Source organism: Pogoniulus pusillus, chromosome 29 (genome assembly GCF_015220805.1).
Source record: "Pogoniulus pusillus isolate bPogPus1 chromosome 29, bPogPus1.pri, whole genome shotgun sequence".
Taxonomy (NCBI): Eukaryota; Metazoa; Chordata; class Aves; order Piciformes; family Lybiidae; genus Pogoniulus; species Pogoniulus pusillus.
Window position 1 is genome coordinate 5,141,269 of NC_087292.1, and position 21,820 is coordinate 5,163,088.

At 47.7% G+C, this 21,820-nt stretch overlaps 1 long non-coding RNA gene across 2 annotated transcripts; it reads right to left on the reverse strand.

Annotated features, from left to right (window-relative positions):
• Positions 1-2,560: 2,560 nt before the first annotated feature.
• LOC135188169 (uncharacterized) lies at positions 2,561-20,090 on the reverse strand. Of its 2 annotated transcripts, none has more exons than XR_010307586.1 (4): positions 19,911-20,090; positions 18,315-18,423; positions 3,752-3,982; positions 2,561-2,864 (listed from the first exon to the last, which is right to left on the reverse strand). It is a non-coding gene; the product is annotated as an uncharacterized LOC135188169 (long non-coding RNA). The 2 variants fall into 2 exon arrangements; XR_010307585.1 differs by lacking the exon at positions 2,561-2,864 and adding an exon at positions 3,163-3,387.
• Positions 20,091-21,820: the final 1,730 nt, after the last annotated feature.

Consider the following 21,820-nt stretch of genomic DNA (forward strand, 5'->3'; position numbering starts at 1 on the left):
TGCTGAGGTCACCCCTCAGTCTCCTCTTCTCCAAGCAGCACAGCCCCAGCTCCCTCAGGCTCTCCTCATAACAGAGCTGTTCCATTCCCTTCATTATCTTTGTGGCTCTGTGCTGGACTCTCTCAAGCAGTTCTATGTCCCTCTTGAACTGGGGGGGTTCAGATCTGCACACAGTACCCCAGATGCAGCCTCACCAGGGCAGAGCAGAGGTTGTGTGAGTGCCATAAAGCTAGCCTATGCATTTGACACCTTTTGTGCCTTAATTCTGTGACCAAGAATCCAAACCCCCACGGTCAAAATCCCTCTGGATTGGGGCACCCCCCTTCTCACTCAGCATCAGTAGCCCTCCTATGTAAATCCCTGAAGCTTTTTTTTCAAGTTATTGCTAATAAAACAGTTTCCTAGCAGTGCTAGATCTTAAACACAAGCAGATCACTGCCAGCTGCTCCTTATCTAATTTCTCTTGTCACCTGACACTGTTCATTTACAGTATATCAATCTAGCTTGGGACTGTTTGAAATATTAATTAGACATCAGCCCCAGCTCATTACCACAGATGCATTTAGCAAGATTCATGCCTGTTTACAGGTAGCCAAGCTGCAGTGCAGAACAAATAATCAGTGCTTTTCCCCTCAGGGTATGTCTGTGCAGAGCTACTCAAACTACCTTTAACTGAGCCAACTTGGGTGCTGTGCAGGTTCTATGCTTCAGCCACCGTAATGAGCTCTGGGGAGACACAAGATGTGTTAGAATGCACTCAGGATCCTGTACAGAAACATAGAATTGTAAGGCTTGGAAAAGACCTCTGAAAATCATCCAGTCCAACCCCTAGAGCAGTCCAACACCTAGAGTCAATCACACAGGAACACACCCAGGCGGGTTGGGAATGCCTCCAGAGAAGGCTTCATCACCTCTCTGGGCAGTCTGTTCCAGTGCTTTGCCACCCTCAGAATGACATTTTTTTTTCCTTATATTTATGTGGCATCTTCCTATATTCCATTGTGTCCAGTGCCCCTTGTCCTGGCACTAGACACAACCGAGAAGACTCTGGCTCCATCCTTCTGACACTCTCCCTTTAGCTAGTGAGCAGCATTAAGATTCCCTCTTCCCTCTCAAGCTGCTTTTCTCCAAGCTAAACAGCTGCTTGTCTCTCAGCCCCACTAAGTGATGTGCAGGCACAGAAAGGCTACACTGCACTGTGGGTCCTCTGTCCAGCTTTATTCACGTCCCTTTGACCCTTCTGATGACTAGACACAGATATGCTCTTAATAACCCTCCACCTTGCAAGCAGCTCCTGCCCTCTCAGCCCCAACCAATGCCAATTCAGGGTGGCCAGCCTGCTTTCTGCTTGCCCTTATTTTCAGCAGGGTCTGCAGCCAGCATTGAGCTGCTCTGAGATTAGTGGCACGTTTAAAACTTGTTCACCCACCCAGTTTGCAGTCCCTGCAGAAGGATCCTGCCCTCTCTCTGTCTCACTCTTTTATGGCAAGGCCGGAACATGTAAAACATAGGAAATGTGCAAAGGACTGTTGCTCACCTGAAAAAGGTGGGACAGCAAGAGCCAGCCCTTCCTGAAGGCACCCACCAAGACACCTGACACCCACTTCTTGCTGAGCCCTGTGGCTATTATCACATCAATGAGGGCTTTGCGCAAGCTGAGCCCCACAGCACAGCTCAAGAGATTTATAGAAGGGTTAAGGTTGGAGAAGTCCTCCAAGATCATTAAGCCCAGCTTTCCACCCAACATCTCCATGATCACCAGACCATGTCCCAAACCACTACATCTACTTATTTCTTGAACACCTCCAGGCATGGCGACTCCACCACCTTCCTGGGCAGCCTGTTCCAATGCCTGACCATTCTTTCAGTAGAGAAACTCCAATATCCAACCTAAACCTCCATCAGTGCAGCTCAAAGCCATTACCTCTTGTTCTGCCATTAGCCACTTGGGAGAAGAGGCCAACACAAGTGTTACTCCAACCTTCTTTCAGGCAGCTGTAGAGCGCAATAAGGTCTCCTCTCAACCTTCTCCAATCCCAGCTCCTTCAGCCTCTCCTCATGATCATGAAGCTGCTTCTCTCTCTTGCACCCTCCTGACTGCCTCTCACCATGCCTCAGCAGGTGTTGATTTTGCCTTTTAGGGAGGGCTGTCAATTTCAGGAGGGGTAAGAAGGACCAGAAAGAAAAGTCCCACTCTGCTGTACCAACAGCACTGCAGCTTTGCCCAAGTGCACCACAAAATACCAGCGTGGTGAGGCACAAGATCCAGCCCTTCCTTTGCCCACATCTTTCCATGATGAGGCAGAATTGTGGAGCCAGTGAAAAAAACCACACAGAGGTGAACATCCCTGAGCTGAAAGCTGTCATTTTAAGTGGCTGCAAAATCACCCAGTTTCTGCATACTCTGGCTGCCTATCGCCAAGATGCTGGAGGAAGATGGGCCAGTGATTGACAAAGTGAGACATTAACTCCATCAAGCAGATGGAGAATGGCACAATGATGAAAAATTTTAACAGTGATTGGCCAAGATACGACTAAAAAAAAAAAACTGCTTGAGGAATTATTTACATTTAGGGTTCTTGAGGAATAATTTATTCTAATGTTTGAACAGCAAGAGAAAACAGAGAAATCACAGCTCCTGAAACGCTCTGTGTCAATGCTCCTCATAAATAGCATAGCCCAGAACCATGGCTACCAGCTAAAGTGCTTTAACCACATCTCCTGATGACTGGAATTAACCTTTCATTTGGGTTGGTGTGCACATCTCCTCCACAGCACTTCTTGAAAGGCTCAGGCTTGCTTCCATTGCAGTCAATGACTCCAATGAGTTCGCTGTGGTCTGGAGCGAGCCAAGCTCGGATGCGCTGGGACGCCAGATAAGACAAATTAAGCTGTACCCAGAGGAGCAGCTCTGGAGCAACTAAAATGCCTCCCCAACAAACAATTTTCAGGGAGATGGGAAAAGGCTGATAAAGGAGCTGTGCTTGAACAAAAAGAAATCACATGCTGCAAAGCTGGTTCTGCTCCTGCGTCACAAGAGAGGCAAACCTGGCCACACGTTCGTGGTGGCCAGCCAGGAAATCAGTGACCTTCCAAAATAAAACATTCTCATCTAGGAACTGAAATATGACTGTGAAGGTTGTCAGGCTGCCAGGAACACTCGCATTTTTCATACTTAACCCTATATCTTTTCACCTCTCTGAAGTCCTTCATCAATTTCCCAGCCACAACTGCTATTTGTCAAAGCTAGTTGGCCCCATCTCACCCTGCTTTCACACTGCTCCTGGAGAAAGCAGCCTTACCTGGGGTGGGTGAGACCTGTCCTCTCCTCTCATGCTGCCAGGCTCTCTCTTCACTAATTGCTGGCCCATCCTCTCAGCTCCTTTGCTTGGATGAAGGATATTTCAGGGTTTAATCACACTTTTTTTCTCTATCCACAGGACCCCAGCCCCATATGCAGCACAGGATAGATGCTACTCAGGGAACAGGAGGGTTATTTAGTGCTTTGATTCATTCTTATTCCTTGGGCAACCTCTGCCTTATTTACTGCACCACTCCAGCCTCCCTCTTGATTATTCCTGGTCTTTCCAGAGGTGTATATCATTCTGACTCACAAATGCTAATCAGCTACTCTCTCTACCTCTTCCCAGGGAAAGCAGAAACCTCCTCTTTCAAGGCAGGGGAACATCCTGAATGCCTGGAGGAAACCAACTGCAGAGCAAGAAATCAAGCCAATGAGGATGCTCCTCACCTCTCTGGTTGCACTCCAGTGGCAGCAGCAGCCTTGTTCCTCAGTGGGAGTGATTGCCCACTTTGGGTACCAGATAACCACGCAGCATGGAAGAGGAGCACAGATCTTCACCGGCGCTGGACCAGCGTCACTTGTCCTATTTTCCTGTCTTCCTTTCAGTGCAAACTGTTCATAAAGTAGTTTCTTTGCTGTCCACCCTGGATTCCTTTCCATGGCACCACCTTTTCTGCTCTGGCAGGAACATAAGATAGAAAAACACAAAGTCAGTGACTACAGGATGAAATGGACATGCTAAAATGAAGCATTTCTGGATTTCAGGAGTTTGCCTCCTCCCCACTCTCAGTTGCCATGACTCCTCAGTCAGGATAGGCTTCATTTGCCCCTATTCATAAGAACCATATACCTATATTAAACAAGAACATGACAGTTGAGAAATGGAGTCATGCATGTGCTGTCCAGCAACCCAAACCCTTTCTGCTTAGAGTAGCTCTCAAATAAGTGTCTGTAGTCCCCTCCTGCACCCCAATCACTGAGACCTGCCCATGCATTGCCTTCAGCCTGCATCTCTCCCAGCCATGCTGTCCTCTGCTAGTTTGAGGCCAACTGGAATTTTCAGTGAGAAGAATAAAATTATAGGCTGTGAAAAGGAAACAGTGGTGATGTCTGCTTCACTTGTAGGCTTGCTGAGATGTATAAGAACAAAAACATAAACATAGATAACACAGTGGCTCTCTGTTGCAGATGGTGCCTGTACTTTTCTTCCTAACCTGTTTTTCTGTGTAACTAATCCTTCTGCTTTCTAACACCCCTAGGGGCACTGGTTGATAGTAGCTGAACATGAGCCAGCAGTGTGGCCAGGTGGCCAGGAGAGCCAATGGCATCCTGGATTGGATCAGGAACAGTGTGGCCAGCAGGACAAGGGAGGTTCTTCTGCTCCTGTACTCAGCACTGCTCAGGCCACATCTTGAGTGCTGTGTCCAGTTGTGGACTCCTCAATTCAAGAGAGATTTTGAGGTACTGGAATGTGTCCAGAGAAGGATGATGAAGCTGGTGAGGAGCCTGGAGCACAGCCCTGTGAGGAGAGGCTGAGGAAGCTGGGGGTGTGCAGCCTGCAGAAGAGGAGGCTCAGGGCAGAGCTCATTGCTGTCTACAACTACCTGAAGGGAGGCTGTAGCCAGGTGGGGTTGGTCTCTTCTGCCAGGCAATCAGCAACAGAACAAGGGGACACAGTCTCAAGTTGTGGCAGAGGAGGTCTAGGCTGGATGTTAGGAGGAAGTTCTTCATGGAAAGAGTGATCGGCACTGGAATGGGCTGCCCAGGGAGATGGTGGAGCCACCATGCCTGGAGCTGTTGAAGCCAAGCCTGGCTGGGGCACTTAGTGCCATGGTCTGGTTGATTGGCCAGGGCTGGGTGCTAGGTTGGACTGGGTGAGCTTGGAGGTCTCTTCCAACCTGTTTGATTCTAGGATTCTAGGATTCAAGTATCTGCTTGTGCCAAGCTGTAAATACAAAGCTTCATTTCTTAATTTCCAGCCAGCTGAGTCTAGTCTGACTGATTTCGTAAGACTGGGAGGGAGGAGTAGCACCCAAACCATCACATGTCCTCTGAGGCTGACTGACTGCAGGTACCAGAGGAACTCTTAAATTCAGTGTTTCAGTTTTTCCTGACACAACAGCCTCCAGTTCAGCCAGGGCTGCCAAACTTCCCTAAGCCAAGCTCAGCGGTGTGCAGCTCACACAGCTGCAAATCACCTAAAGGTAATAGGGAAAGCTGAAAAGGCCACTAGAAAAATGCCTCTGCTAAGCCCTTTATTACACACAGACACAAACCTCCATAAACTAACTGGAGTCTTACTGTACAAAAAACCTGCAGCAATCCAACCCAGAGGCCTAGCACAGGATGCTGAACGGAAATGTAAAGAGCTTTTCTGCTCAGCACAATCATTTCATGTGGCAGCATCTAGGGTCACCTAAATGGTTTTAAGAGAGTTGCTACAAAGGGAAGAAACTCCAGCAAAGTTACCCCCTGGAGACACATCATGGTGCCTGCAGAAAACACCATTCCTGCGCTCTCCCTGGATCATAGAATCAACCAGGTTGGAAGAGACCTCCAAGATCATCCAGTCCAACCTAGCACCCAGCCCTAGCCAATCAACTAGACCATGGCACTAAGTGCCTCATCCAGGCTTTTCTTGAAGACCCCCAGGGACGGTGCCTCCACCACCTCCCTGGGCAGCCCATTCCAATGGGAAATCACTCTCTCTGTGAAGAATTTCTTCCTAATATCCAGCCTATACCTACCCTGGCACAACTTGAGACTGTGTCCCCTTGTTCTATTGTGAGCCAGAAGAGAGCTTCAGCCACCCTTGGCTGCCAATCCAACTGTGCTCAAGTCAAAGTACGGACAGGGCACTTCAGGACATGGCTTAATAGCTATGGTGGGCTTAGGTTGGCAGTTGGACTCAATGACCTCAGAGGTCTTTTCCATCTGAAATGCTTGTTCTATGATTCAATCACTGCATGATTAAACAAGAAACACTTGTTGTTGTCTGAATTTTTCCCCCATTAGGTTGTTGTGTTTTGCTTCACCTTTTGTAAAGCAAGAGAAAGATAAAAAAAGGGGGGGGAGAGGGAAGTATTAATTACATCCTGCCAAGATCTCTGGAGAAAAATTCAATATTATCTTTTCCCACAAAGAAGGAATGAATCAAGGCTCCATTCCATATCCAATGGCACTCCTGACTTGGACATGCTGAGGGAAATAATAACTTTCAGCACATACTAATTGTCTTGTTAACATGGATTATGCAGCCAGCCAAAGAAATGTCATTCAGGCTTTCATGAGGAAGAGCATAAATCTAAAAACTGGAAGTGCATGATATTTTTTTTCCCCAATCTTTTCTTTTCTCCCCACTCTGCATTCAGAGCCTAAATATATTTACATTTTCTTAATCCATGCAAACAAAACAAGGCTCTGCTGGAAACTTTTGAAGCCTCCCCAGGGGTCTGAAGCTCAAGGTGATCAGATTTTCAAAATAATAAGCTTGGTTCCCATGTAGCCTTAAAAGCAGTTTGTAGTTTCTTGGCACTGCAAAGTGGGTTTGAAATAAGGACAATTTACCCTGAATTTAACTTACAGGAAGTCCCCTTCACAGTGCTGGCCTGGTACAGGAAGATGCTGGACCTAGTTAGTGTGGGGAAGGGATCATGCTCAATGCTCACAGAGTCAGAATCATAGAATCAATCAGGTTGGAAGAGACCTCCAAGCTCATCCAGTCCAACCTAGCACCCAGCCCTGTCCAATCAACTAGACCATGGCACTAGGTGCTTCATCCAGGCTTTGCTTCAACACCTCCAGGGACAGCAGCTGCACCTCCCTGCAAAAGCACAGGTAGCCACAGCAGGTTACTCAGGATCACAGTGTCCAGATGGATGTGGAATCTCTCCAGAGGAGGAGACTCCACAACCTCTCTGTGAAGCCTGCTCCAAGGCTCCAACAACCTCACACCAAAGCTCTTCCTCACGACCAAGTGGAACCTCCTGGGTTCTAGTTTGTGCCCACTGCCCCTTTCCTGTCACTGGGCACCATGGAAAAGAGTCTGACTGCATCCCCCACACACACCCTTTAGCTCTTGCTGAGCATTGATCAGATCCCCTCTCAGGCTGCTCTTCTCTATGCTAAGAAGCAGCCCCAGGGCTCTCAGCCTTTTCTCCTCACAGATATTCTCCAGGCCCCTCAGCATCTTTGTAGCCTCCACCAGACTTTCTCCAGTAGTTCCCTGTCTCTTTTGAACTGGAGAACCCAGACCTAGATCCAGTACTGTCACCAAGGCACAGCAGAGGGGCAGGAGACCCTCCCTTCACCTAATGACCACACTCTTCCTAAAGCACCCCAGGAGACCATTGGCCTTCTTGGCCACAAGAGCACATGACTGGCTCATGGTGAATTTCTTATCCACCAAAACTGCCTCCTCTGCAGGAAAGGAATAAGTCCAGGAACCAAAGAGCAAAGCTGAACCTCCCAGGATGGTTTCCCCAGTTAAGAATTGAAGCTGTTTCCTCTCATCCTATGACTTCTGACTTGGGAAACGAGACCAAACCCCACCTTACTACAGCCTTTCAGGGAGCTGTAAGCAGAGCAAGAAAGTTTCCCTTCAGCCTCCTCTTCTTCAGCCTACATAACCCAAGTTGCCTCATCAACCAGCCCCAGAGCAGAGTAAGAGGTGTGGGGAAGCAGCCTTGACAGAGCCTTTCTAGCCCAGACTTTAGGGACAGGCCCAATTCAAATAAGCACCCTGGCTTCAATTAACTGCCCTCCTCAGCAGCACAGGGTTACAAAGGACTCTTAATAGATCTCTTCCACTGCAGTGCACAAACTCTATTGCCATTGCTTCGCCAATTATTGGAAGTTAGCAGAGTGAGGCCATTCTCTCACAACACCTTCAATAGTTGTCAGTGCTGGGTTAATGATTGAATTCAGTGAGCTCAAAGCTCTTTTTCCAGCCTCTGCAGTTCTGTGACAGAGATTTGAAGGCCCATCTGTTATTAGCTGGCCACTCTGTGTGCAGAGAGGCTAAGCAGGGTGTGGAGTGTAGCCATTTTTCAGGTAGTTTACCCACCCAGGACTTTGTTTGCTGCCCTCAGGGGTTGCTTTTGCTCAGCTGCCATCCCAGAAAGCAGCATCTCAGCATCCCCCGGAGGAGCAGCTGGACCACGCCGCATCCGTCTTGATTACCTCGCAGAAGCAGGCAATTCACCCCTCGCCTCGGGTTGATTGGGAACAAGGCTCAGAATAATCACTGATAGATTTTCTTCCTCAGACAGAGAAACACCCTGATGGCTTAAAGCTCTCCGGTTTGGCTTGCAAAATACTCCCCCAGGAGGACAGTCTGCTGCTAGCCCCAGCACAGGGCTTTGGCGTGTGATCTCCTAACAGGGCAGGGAGAGCAGAGCAGATTTCTCTAGCCAGGTGTGAAGGTCAGCCCCCTGCGTGGCTGGGCATCTGAGAGCAGTGTTAAATTTAGCATCCACACTGTTGGCATGAAGAGACTCTGGAAGAAATTCTGGCTTTAGCAGCCAGCAGCACAAAGAGCATCAAGGAGAGCAGAGCTGTGCCTTCATTCTCCAGCTCAGCACATTCAGTAAGAAGCAAAAAGTTTTTTTAATGGAGATTATTAACCCTTGGGACAACTGACCTGGAGATGGCAGAGATTGCCTGATTCTACAGTTCTGAAATCAATCCTGGCAGACTTTCTAGAAAGCCTGTCTTTAAAATAGCCACCACCACTCAGGGTTTTCATCAGAAATGACAGCTACCAACAGCTTCTTCCCTTCCCTTCCCTTTGGCTTCTCCTTAACTATGAGAAAATGAAGGGTCCTGTAACTCAGGCTCAGAGATGAGAACCAGGAGGCTCAGAGATCATGTCTGGTCCTGGCACAGGCTTTCCAGGCCCATGTCTCTTCACTTCTGTACTGGTAAAAAAGCTACAAGATACCCACCCACTTTCTGCAGGGGTAGCAGAACACTACTGAATGGAAAACATAACAGAACTAACTGCTGCCACTGTTTTCTTCAAGCCCCACTGAATGTGGTCCATACAGAGAGCCCTGGGCAGACTGAGAGCTGGGCACAGAGGAACTAGATGAGGTTCAACAAGAACAAGTGCAGAGTTCTGCATCTGAGAAGGAATAATAAACTGCAGCAGTACAGGTTGGGAGGTGACTGCTGGAGAGCAACCCTGTGTAGAGGGACCTGGGAGTGCTGGTGGATAACATCCATGGCACAGCAATGTGCTTTTGTGGCCAAGAAGGCCAACGGGATCCTGGGGTGTATTAGGAAGAGTGTGTCCAGCAGATCAAGGGAGGTTCTCTTCTCACTCTACTCTGCCCAGGTGAGACCTCATCTTGAATACTGCATTCAGTTTCAGGCTCCTCAGTTTAAGAGGGACAGGGATCTGCTGGAGAGAGTCCAGCAGAGGGCCATGAGGATGATGAGGGGATTGGAGCACTGCCTGATGAAGAGAGGCTGAGGGGCCTGGGGCTGCTTAGCCTGCAGAAGACAAGACTGAGAGGGGATTTAATAAATGTTTATAAACACCTGAGGGATGAGGGTCAGGAGGGGGGGACAGGCTCTGCTCACTGCTCCCTGAGATAGGACAAGGAGCAGTGGATGGAAGCTGCAGCACAGGAGGTTCCAGCTCAACACAAGGGGGAACTTCTTTACCGTGAGGGTCCCAGAGCACTGGCACAGGCTTCCCAGAGAGGTTGTGGAATCTTCTTCCCTGGAGATTTTCAAGGCCTGTCTGGATGTGTTCCTCTGAGATCTGTGCTAGATTGCATGGTCCTGCTCTGGCAGGGGGGTTGGACTTGATCTCCTTGAGTCCTTTCCAACCCCTAATATCCTGTGATGATCTTGTCCTTTCTTAATTCTCCCTCCTATCAGTATCCACTTAAATTTAGCTTAAGTCCCAAGGTCAGCAAGCATGGGACACCATAAACATCCAACCCCTCAGCTCCCCCCCTTTGCTCTAGCTGAAGAAACAATCTGTGTAAGCAGAAGGAACAATCCCTGCTCTGTTGTGGAAAGCACCTGAACAGGTTTTTCCACATTCCCCACACTGCTAGAGGTTTTCCCACAGCTGAGCCTCTTCTTCACCTGTCCAGCTATTTGTACAGAGCTTTTCAGGCATCTATTGCCTTTTGAAGCTCTTGTCTGTCAAATTACATTGGAATTGGCCAATTCAAGCTAACCAGGATAGTCTCAGGCGGATTCATGTGTTTGCTATCCCACAGCCCTTGTTTTCTCAAGTAAAGCAGCGTACAAAATGCAGCAAACACACCTCCCTCCTCTCAGCCAGTCTGATGAGGCTGCTGCCTCTGGGATTAACAACCCTCAGGCTGGCACAGGCTGCCCTAGATCATGGGGAAAGGTCCAGGTAGAGGCTGAGATCTGAAATCATCCCTCATGGGCATGTACCCCAAATCAAAAGGAAAGCCAGGAGGCTGACAGAGCTTTGAGAGGTTAGCAGACCTAAAACAGAGATGAAGCCTTTCAAGATGGATCTTTATCTGGAGCTAAATTGAGCCTTGCACTCTCTGAATCTGATGCCAACATCCTGGTTCCATCTGCCTGCTCCAATAGGTACATGGCACTCACACACTGTGCTGTGGAGCTGGACATCCCTGGCAACTTCTGAGCAAATCTGCCCCCTCTGCTGCATGCTTCACGAGCTGTACTGACTGTCCAGATAGTCTGTGTTCTGCTGCTACCCTTCTGGAAAAGGGCTCCAAGACTTAAAGGTGCACTCGATGCTCTTAGGGGTCTTTTCCAACCAAAATAAGTCTATGATTCTCTGAGTCCTTAACAGCAGCCCACTCCTGGGAGACCTGCAGCTTTGGTTTCTATATGGCAAAGGGCAGCAGACACTGAGCATCCTGTCATTTTGAGGTAGTTACCTCCAGAGCAGAGACCAAGAGAGGACCAGATATCTGAGCATTAGGTAGCCACGACTGGATACCTCCTACAAGCATCTCAAATGTATTCCAGGTACTTAGCAGCAAGAGAAAGTAAACATGAGCACGTAGGGACAGAGAGAAGTTACTCTGTGGATGAAGGAAGGTGGTATTGAGGACAGAGAGAAGTTACTCTGTGGATGAAGGAAGGGGATATTAAAGGCAATCAAATGCAGCAAACCACAGCTCCTCTCTCCTACAAATGGAGATTCATAAAACTGCCAATTTCTTTTCTCTGAAATATCTCTCTGTGATCAGGAGAAACTCCTACACAAATCCCACTTCAACCTGTATAATCCAAACCTTCCTGATGCAAACCCTTTCCAAATGGGATCAATATCCCTCCAGGCTGCCTGAACTCCTCTGTTGCCCACCAACACCCAGCTCCTCTTGCTTCTCTGCTACAGTAAACAAATAAGACTTGGTAAGAGGTGTTCTGCCCATCTTGGTCTGGGTCCATACCTGAGTTTTCTCCAAGGGACTTAAATAATGGACAAAACAAGACAAAACTCTTGTCTATGATATTGTGATACTGTCTTCTTTTTCCCCTTGCTTAAAAGAAATAGCTTCATCGAGATGGCTGCAGTGAACATGCTGCAATAACAAGAAGCTTTTCTAGAAGGGTAAATTACTTAGTGGTGGTACCAACTGGGAGCAATGATGATTCATAACATCAGATGTAATCTTTCAGCAACAGGGGGGAAAAAATGCTCTCATAAAAATTCTTTTTGTCATTGGTCACTATGGTGGTGCATCCAATTATGCTGCTTTCATTTCAGATCCAGGGGACACAGTTCAGAGGAGAAATCAACACAGTAAATGTGTAGTGGTAGGGACCCAGCCAGCAGGAATTGAGTTTGTGCATGCCCTCCTCCATGAGACAGGATACAAAGTCAGTCCTATTTCTCCTCAGCTCCTTTTGGGCTCCTTAGAGAAATCCCAAGGCTTTTGACAGCCTGAGGAGATGCACACAAAGCAGGTGGTTTAAAGGAGGGGAGAAGCATCATTCCTTCACCGAGAAAACGGAGTCAGCACATCAAATAGTGTTTGGAGCCAATGGAACTCTGACCTGTCTCTTCTCAATCTTGATGGTACTTGGAAATCTCTGGTTTTATAAATCTTTAACTCAATAGAGATTCCCTCTGGCAAGGAGCTGGAGCAGTGCACAGAAGCTGGGCATGCCCTGGACATCCTCCTGAGATGTGCCATCTCCACTATGAACTACTGCATTGATTACCCTTCCTCTTCCTACTCTATTGCTCTCCCATCTGCCAATATTATCTACTGTCTTGTCTGTCATTCTCATGGATTACTCCAGAATTCTTCCCCTGCTTGAGCCTTGATGTCAATGGATAAGTTTTGGATTTGTCAGGTGGAAATTTCCCCTACGTAGCCACAGAGCCCCTGGTGCTGCTCACAGTGAGATGGTCTGCAAGAACAAGCCAGTGCCCATCCCTGGGGCCCATGACCTGCTGTAGTACTGCCATGTCAGGTGGCAAATTGTCCTCGTTTGAGCTAGACCACAACTGATTCTGTTCAGGGATTTGACTCCCCAGCTCAGTCTCTGCTCAGTGAGGCACTTTCTAAAGCTCAGGGCAGGTTTGTACAGCCAGAAGCTACTCCTGGCAGTGAGAACCTGCTGGGCAGAGTCACTGGCAAGGACTGAGGTACAGAAAGGTTTTGGCTTAGACTTGCTCCCGGGCACACCAAGGGCAGTGCCACATCTTGTGCTGCCCCTTGGGCAGTCAGAGGTTGCACTCATGGGAAGGGCCAGACAGAACAAATGATCTATAACTGGCCAACAAGGGTTTGTATCCCACGGACAGCATCTTCAGGACCAAAGTGAGGGATCACCAGGGTCAAGCCTCTCCTTCACTGACTGGTGTCCCAGGAGGACCTTGCCCCTTCTGTCTTGATCTGTGTGTTTCTGCATCCAGCTCCCAAATCCAGCTCCTGAATCTGGTTCCCATCTGCTGCTGAGCCCAGTCTGGGACTTCCCCAGTGCCCACCCCAACATCAGTGGTGACAATGATGATATTATTGCCATCAGAGGTTGGGGTCCACATTGGTTTATATTTCTTTGTCTCTATTCCATTGGATTGTTGTTCTTCCCATTCCAGCTGGTTTAGTTTCTTTCTTACTCTATCAGTCCCTCTCCCTATTGCTTTTCTCTTCCCTTTGGGAAGGCAGAGGGGTTCTGTCACTCATTTGGTTGACTGGCCCAGCCCTAGCTCTTGAAACAAACACAGACTATGACCCAGTACCAGCAGACCTTCCACCTCTTACCATATCAGAGGACCACAGAATTCTAGAATAGGTTGGGTTGAAGGGACCTTAAAGATCATCTAGTTCAACAAGTCAGGTCTGAAATGCTGCTGTGCAGTGCCACAACCCAAGAAAAGGTTGGGAGTGTGCCTCTTTCCCAGCCCCCTTAGCACAGCTCCACACCACTCAGAGCTCCTGGGGAGCCTTAGACAGAGATTCTGATTTTGAATTCACTCCTGATTTAGGAAGCTCTTGCTTCTGTAGGTACATAATGGAGCAATTTGTGGGGGAAATGGTTGTATAATGTATTCATTTCTTTCTTTTTCTGCCAATTATTGCAATACTTTTGCAAAAACATTCTTCCAATATTCATCCAGCTTAACAGGTGACTGAATAATATACACCAACTACAGCATTTGCAATATTTTCCTGTCAGTCACCACCTAACATATTCAGAGATGAATTCCCTTCCTCCTAGGCCAGCTTTAAGTCAAATTTAGTGACTGAAAACAACATTAGCCTTATTGACTCTTTTATCAGAATCCCATTTGTTAGTGGGGAGAAACAACCCAGATTTTAATGAATAGGACCAATCATACTTTAAAAATCACATGAATCAAGGGGACAGCAGGGCAGGGGCAGAGACAACAATTTCTGTGGCCAGACTGAGCAGCAGTAAGGTTCAAGCCCTTTCCACCCACAACTGCAATTAGGTCTGGATCTGAGTTTTGCCACTAACAGGCAGATATTGGACTCTGACAGCAAGTCAGCCTCAACTATCTGATTGTGCCTTCAGACCACAAAGCAAATCCCCTGTTAAAATCCTTTCCTCAGCTGTTGCACACTGATTTGCCAACTGCATTTGCAGGACTTGCCCTGCATTTAAAGTCATAACACTACAGTAACACCCCTCCAGCTTGCACTCTCTGTCTGTTGTTTGCACCAGTGAGTGACCAACACCTTCCCCAGCTGCCACTGGACTGCAGGCACTCAGTAAACACAGGCAGGGGCACGACAAGAACTCAGGTCTCCTCATTCGTGACTACCAGCCCTGACTACCAGCCCACACACCACCCTGTTTTTTCTTCTTGATAAGCAAGACTATCCAGCTCTGTTCCCTGAAGGGTAACACCTGCCTGCCCAGTAGTCAAAACTGAGTTCCTCCTCAATAAGTCATGGCCACAGCTCATTTATCTGCCTTCAGCACTTCACCCTTCCTCAGCACTGCAGATGCAAATCCACCTACACTCAGCTCCAAAGAACAGCAACAAATCATTTACATTTGGTTCCTCACCAGCAGCATTTTCATTTAATTTCCTAGCTCCTTGTTGTAATCACCCTCTACACAACTTCAATCAAATCACATCTTTCAATCTGCCCAGCCCAAAGCGTAACGCCGGCAACGCTCTCGCTTGTGCTCCCCAACACGGGATGTAATTGTAGATTGCAGCAGGCAGCAGTTATCTGACCCCTATTCGCTCTTTGCTGATAACCTTCTGATCCAGAGATGACTTGCTGTATGAATTTATCTCTAGGAGAAACTCTCTGGTGTAGGTAAAACTGTTGCATAAATTCTCCTGTAAAAGTAGACAATGAAAGGAGAGAATTCTCTGCTTGTAAGTGCAGGGACCTGATGAGAAGTTGTACCTGCATTTGCACCTCTATTTCTCCTTGTACAGCTGGCCTGGTGCTACCTCTTCACTTCAGGAAATGTAAAAATGCATTTTACATTTTTGTAGACAGCTTGGTCAACTCACATCTTTCTGAAGACCAAGGCAGGTAGTTTTGCCTCTCAGCATCCTCCTGTTATCCCAGATGTGGGTAGAATCATAGAATCAATCAGGTTGGAAGAGACATCCAAGTTCATCCAGTCCAACCTATCACCCAGCCCTAGCCAATCAACTAGACCATGGCACTAAGTGCCTCATCCAGTCTTCTCTTGAACACCTCCAGGGACGGTGCCTCCACCACCTCCCTGGGCAGCCCATTCCAATGCCAATCACTCTCTCTGGGAAGAACTTCCTCCTAACATCCAGCCTATGCTTTCCCCGGCACAACTTGAGACTGTGTCCCCTTGTTCTATTGCTGGTTGCCTGGGAGAAGAGGCCACCCCCCACCTGGCTACAATGTCCCTTCAGGCAGTTGTAGACAGCACAACCTCTCCTTTGTGTCCTCCACGGTCCTGTAGCACCTCAGATATCTCAGGTCTTCTGCTTTGACCTAAACCTAACCCTTCTGCAGCAGATGCACAGTCTGTGCTAGCAGGTCTGTGAGCATTCCAAGACGGTGCTTTGTGCTCTCAATGGGTTTGTACAACATTCAAAAGAGTGAAGATAGGCTCTGTCAGATAATCTGGACCTCAGGTCTCCTCTGGTACAGTTCCCTGGGAGAAATAGGGGACCTGCAGGGACTGATTCATACCTAAGACTCAGCTAGCTGAGCAACTTCATGGAAACCACCTTTACCCAGCACACAGCTGAGGATACATGTGCTCACCACAGCCAAGGATGGATCCAGCCCCTAGCAGGCACAGAGACTAAGCTGCAATGGAACAGCTCTGATGCACTTTTCCATAACTAGGGAGTTATGCCCATCTAGAAGTGCTGCAGAAAGGAACAAAATGAATTAAGGGTCCTGTAGCAGATGTACATAGTTGCCTTCTATACCACAACAAACACATCCATTCTGGGTCAACTGGACCACCTGAGCTACCCCAAAAGAGGTTCAAGCAGCCACACCTATCAGTGAAGATACAGCCTTGGGAATGTGAAGATCCAGCTCAGGGAGCTATTCATGTGCTTTGTCTCTGCAATTACACTGCAGTCTTTGACAAACACTGAACATTAATGTTTCCCTTTTCTTCTTCTAGGGTTGCAAGTTGCCCCTGAAGCTGTCTTATGAGGAGCAGCCACAGCACGTGCATCCTAAAACCAGAGTAGGGATGAACAACCTTCCTCTGGCCTCCTCAAAGATGACACTCTTTGGCATGGAGCTGAACTTCCTTCCATGGCATCTCTGAGAAATCCTTGCCATGGCTTGTTGGCTCTGGAAAGCTGGCCACCACTCTGCTGAAAACAGAGCTTCTCAAAATCAGCCCAGAATTAGGAGAGAAATCAGCTCATTTATCAATTCCAACAGCTTCAGGTCCTGGCTGCACCTGGACCCAGCACAGCCTCCCCTCCTCCTGCCACCAGCACATTTGACATTGACATGGAGCAGAGCTGGCTCTGCAGTAGCACAGCAACCTGCTGCTAGCAACATGGCTTATGCTGCATACAAGTAATGAGGATACTGGGAATAGTGGGGGGAAAGAAGATATTATTACACAATAAATTATCAATACACCAGAAACTGCTCTGTGCATAATTTACTCCCCCCTCCCCCCAACAGCTTCCCTAATGTCCTGGGAAAGTAACAATTACACAATTTAAGGAGGTTAAGTTTATTAAAATCCTTTTTTTATTGCTTTTCTTTTAATGTATGGTTGAGATAAAGCATCTGACTAAAGGAAGGTCACAAAATAAAATATTTAATACTCCTGGAAAGAGCAATTCATCCTTCCCTCTGCATGCAGTACAAGCAGAGAGGCAGGGGGCCTGGTGACAGCTTGCTTGCAGAGACTGCTCCACAGAGACCATCAGCAAGCAGGAGAGAGCTACTGGCAGCCAGGCACTGCCATCCATGTTGGGTCTACCACATTATGGCAGTCCTCAGATGTGGTAAAATGGGCCATGTGTGCACTGAAAGGGACAGCCCAGCCCTAAAGAGGGTTTACATGGGGCTAACACCTCCCTGATATCACACAGCAAGAAATGAAAACAGATTTAACAGTGGGAGGGATGGACACCAGATGAGCACTGCACCCAGCATAAAACCAAGGGTTTAAACCATAAATTACCTCAAGTTGCACCAGAGGAGGTTTAGGCTGGAAATCTGAAGAAATTTCGCCACTGAAACAATTCTCAAACACAGCAACAGGCTCCCCAAGGGTGTGATTGAATCCCCATCACTGCAGGTGCTTCAAAGACATGCTGAGGGCCATGGTTTAGCATCATAGAATCAACCAGGTTGGAAGAGACCTCCAAGATCATCCAGGCCAACCTAGCACCCAACCCTATCCAGTCAACTAGACCATGGCACCAAGTGCCTCATCCAGGCTTTTCTTGAACACTTCTTCAATCAAAATGATTCTATGATTCTTATGCCCTGCAGCGCCCTGGCCCACCATGTCCTTGCCCCTAGGGAGACATCTCCCTTCTTGGTACCTAAACTACATACCATGGACCTCTTAACTATATGCCTTCTCCTGCTATAGGACAGGAATCCTGCTATAGGATTCCTGTCCATGCAGATCCCTCCAAGCACTTAAGACACTAATTAGTAACAACTTAAGAGTGAACAACCTAAGCACAGGAGAGGCAGGAGATGTTCAGCTTGAAAATCCTGGTAGGAGCAGGTCAGATCACACCATGGGGCCAGGAACAGTTTCACTTTCATTCTCCCCCAAGAACCAAAGCATTCGTGTTTCACAGATGGTCCCAAGGTGCAGAGCCCCCAAAAGGACCTCATTATCTAAGAGGCCAAATTACTCACCCAGCACCCTCCTTCCCTTGGGGCAGCCTCATCACTCCTCTCCACCAGTACCCACTCCTCCACTGCCTGCTCCTTTCTGCCCTCTCACTCAGCACAGACCTCTGCTTTAAATTAAATGCTCATGACATGCAGCCTGATCAAACAGAGAAGACAACTGCTGTTTACAGAGAGCATGAATCACTGGCAGACATTACCTCTGGGTTAAATGGGATCCAGTTAGGGATGAAGCACCACAACGAACGCGCTGTGACAGCAGAGAACAGCAAAGTGCCTGTCAGGAGCAGCTGAGCTTTAATTAGTTTCCTGCAAGACATCAATAAAATAATGACTAAAGAGAGGCCAAGTGAAGCACTTGGTCTTTTTAAAAAGCTTCATCCAAGTTTTCACAGGAAGCTATTAAGGGGAATAAGTGGACACGAGGTGAAAGGCACACCTCTGCCCCCCATTTAGCAGGGACAGAGTGCAGCTGGTAGGTAGGCATTGATGACCATGGTTTGGGAATGACCACATGCTCCTCCACCACCAAGGTGGATTTTGACATCAGAGAATCCACATCTGCAGATGACACAGGATTGCTAAGAGGTTAGAAAAGGTCAAAGAGTTTCAAGCTGAGGTGGGCACAGGGGGTGGTAAGATTCACTTTTGCCAGTATGAAATAACAGCCCCAGTTACACTTGCTCTTGGGCTCTGATTTAAATGTTACAGATTGGAAGACATAGCATCATTTAGGCTGGAAAAGACATTCCAGATCATCCAGTCCAACCATTAACCCTGCTCTACCAAGTCCACCACTAAGCCATATCCCCAAGCACTGTATCCACACGGCTTTCAAACACATCCAGGTGGTGACTCAACCATCACCCTGGGCAGCCTGTTCCAATGCCTGACAACCACTTCGGTGAAATTTCTGTTTCCTAAGGTCCATCTTTCTGTCCATCAGGAAAAATCACAACCCCTTCCACACTCTCTGCTCCATGCATGCCACACAGTCTGTGTGTAACTCCAGTCACCACCGGCACCAGACAAATTCTGCAGGGAGCATCATGGCAGCAAAACCAAAGAAGCCTCTTGGCCTTTGTAGCAACTTGTAACCCACAGTAGACACCTGCTGTATATGTAAAGCTCTGTCTAAAGTCTGATTTTCCATGAAGAAGCAATTCCAGGCTTTGCTCATTGCTCACATCTTAAGCAATGATGGCAAATGAGCTGTCTGTAGCTGTTAGATGCTGCATGTGGCCCTATGTTTGGGTCAGGACCCTGGAAGTCACTGCCTTGCAGGCTTTTAGCTCTGCCCAATGGATCTGCTTCTCTATATCTTGGCACATCCTGACTGCCTTGGCTCTTGGAATCCTTGGAGAGCACAGACCTCAAGAGCTTTGCAGTGAAGGTGGATGGGGAGCTATGTGTGCTTTTATGAGGCTGGGTGTTGTGTGTCCAGAAGCAAGAGGCCAGTGCCCTACACAGAGGCATTGTCAGGCCTTTTGATGGCTTCCAAATGCTCCTGTGTGGCAGACAGAGCCTTCTTGCTATATGCTAGTTAGAGTGTGCTGTGAAGCCAAGAACAAAAGGTATATGGATTGTTAAGGACACTGCAGGTGGGAAATAATAGCCCCAGGCTCTCAAAGCCATGTACAAACATTGCCTAATTACTTCTTATTAACAGCCCTACAAGCCAGGTACATAATTTATTGCCCATAGCAAAAATAAAATCCAAGAACCCCAGGAAATCAATATCCCTGGGGTTATTAGAAATTAGGTCAGGATTCAGCCTAAAGTACAAGCAGACTTACCAGTCTCATGGGCAGCATCCTACCTCCTCAAGCATAGCAGATGTTTGGAAGGCCAGAAGTGAAGCAGGAAGAGACGGAGTGACACTGTGGGGCTTGAACTGTCTGCTTCCAAACCTGGAGATCTTCTCTGGTGCTACTAGTTCCTGTGCTGGGCTGAGAAAGGGCTGCTGGGAGTACCAGGGGAGCAACCAGCTGGAGAAAAAAGTGCTGCTGATTTAACAGGAGTGGGTGAGGTGAGGTGGAATAAAGTTCCACTGCTAGAGACAAGCCCTGCATGGCTTAGCTCAGTACCACGAGCAGCCTGGAGATGGATGAGGCTGAGAATCACTTCTGAGTTACAGGCAGAAGGCAAAGACAGAAATTAATAGAGCCCTTGTACTTGAAACACCAGGGCATGTGTTTTAATTTAGAAGGGCTGAAAGTAAAAAATCATCTCACTGTCACATTTCCAGGCCACCATTTGACTTATTAACTTGTGCCTTGGGTACAGGTAAACGAACCAAGCCATGCTTGGTGCAGCTGCCAGAGCAGCACAAGGTATCATTTTTTTTTTAACAGGGTCATTAAGAATTGCTTTAGTGTCTGGAAGGGGCATCCAAAAAAGAATTTTCACTTAATAATCAGCCTTAATCTCTCTAAGTTTTGTTGAAGTCACTTTCCCAGGGCCTTAGGCAAAAATCAATCTTAAAAGCATTGTGAAGCTGTTCCGTGGCCGTCAGATAATTTATTATTCCATAACTGTGAGTCTTAATCTAATTAGAGATCCTATCTACAATTTGCTTCAACATCTATTTATTCCTCTATTTTCACTTGCAAACATTCCCCAAAGAAGTGACATTGTGAGTGAAGGAGATAGAGGTTCACTGTGTTCTTCCTGTTGTGCTCCCAGATTTAACTCCATAGTTATCAGAGACCATGAATCACAGAATCAACCAGGTTGGAAAAGACCTTCAATATCATGAAGTCCAACTTATCACCTAATACCTTCTAATTAACTAAACCATGGCACTAAGTGCCTCACTCAGCCTTCTTTTACACACCTGCAGGGATGGTGACTCCACCACCTCCCTGGGCAGCCCATTCCAATGCCAATCTCTCTTGCTCTAAAGGACTTCTTCCCAACATCCAGCCTGAACCTGCCCTGGCACAGCTTGAGGCTGTGTCTTCTTCTTTTGTCACAGGTTACCTGGCAGAAGAGATCAACCCCCATCTGGCTACAACCTCCTTTCAGGTAGTTGTAGAGAGCAATGAGGTCTCCCCTGAGCCTCCACTTCTCCAGGCTGCACACCCTCAGCTCCCTCAGTCTCTCCTCACAGGGCTGTGTTCCAACCCCTCCGCAGCCTTGCTGCTCTCCTCTGGACCCGTTCAAGCACCTCAAGTAAGAAGAGAAACAAGACTCAGGCTAAGGGGCATTTCCAGAACTTTAGAAACCAGAGCAAAATACCAATCCAGAAGGAGAAACCACAGAAAACATGCCCAAACACAGACTGGTCCTATCTGGGATTCTCCAGCACCCCAGCCTTCTCCTTGCACATCTGTGTGGCTCTCAGTACCGCCAAGGTAAGCGCACTGAGTGACAGGCCATTTGCCCTGGCCAGCAGCTTGGGGATGCTGCATTCCACCAGGGCTGCAGACATCAATCACCCTGTTGCCACTTTCCACCTGAGGTCTTGCACCAATTGAAAATAGAACCTTCACACCCTCAGGGTGTCCTACAGCCAAGACATGATTTATTTGCTTAAAATAACTACAGGCACTTCTCAGAGCCTGGCAGGCACCTGAAATAAATATTTGAGATGCAATAAAGTGCAAATAGATGGAAAGGAAAATAATAATAATAAAAAGGGCAATTTCCTGGCTAATATTAACATAAAACCATTTGGGCAGCATGGAAATAAACAGAGGAAGTT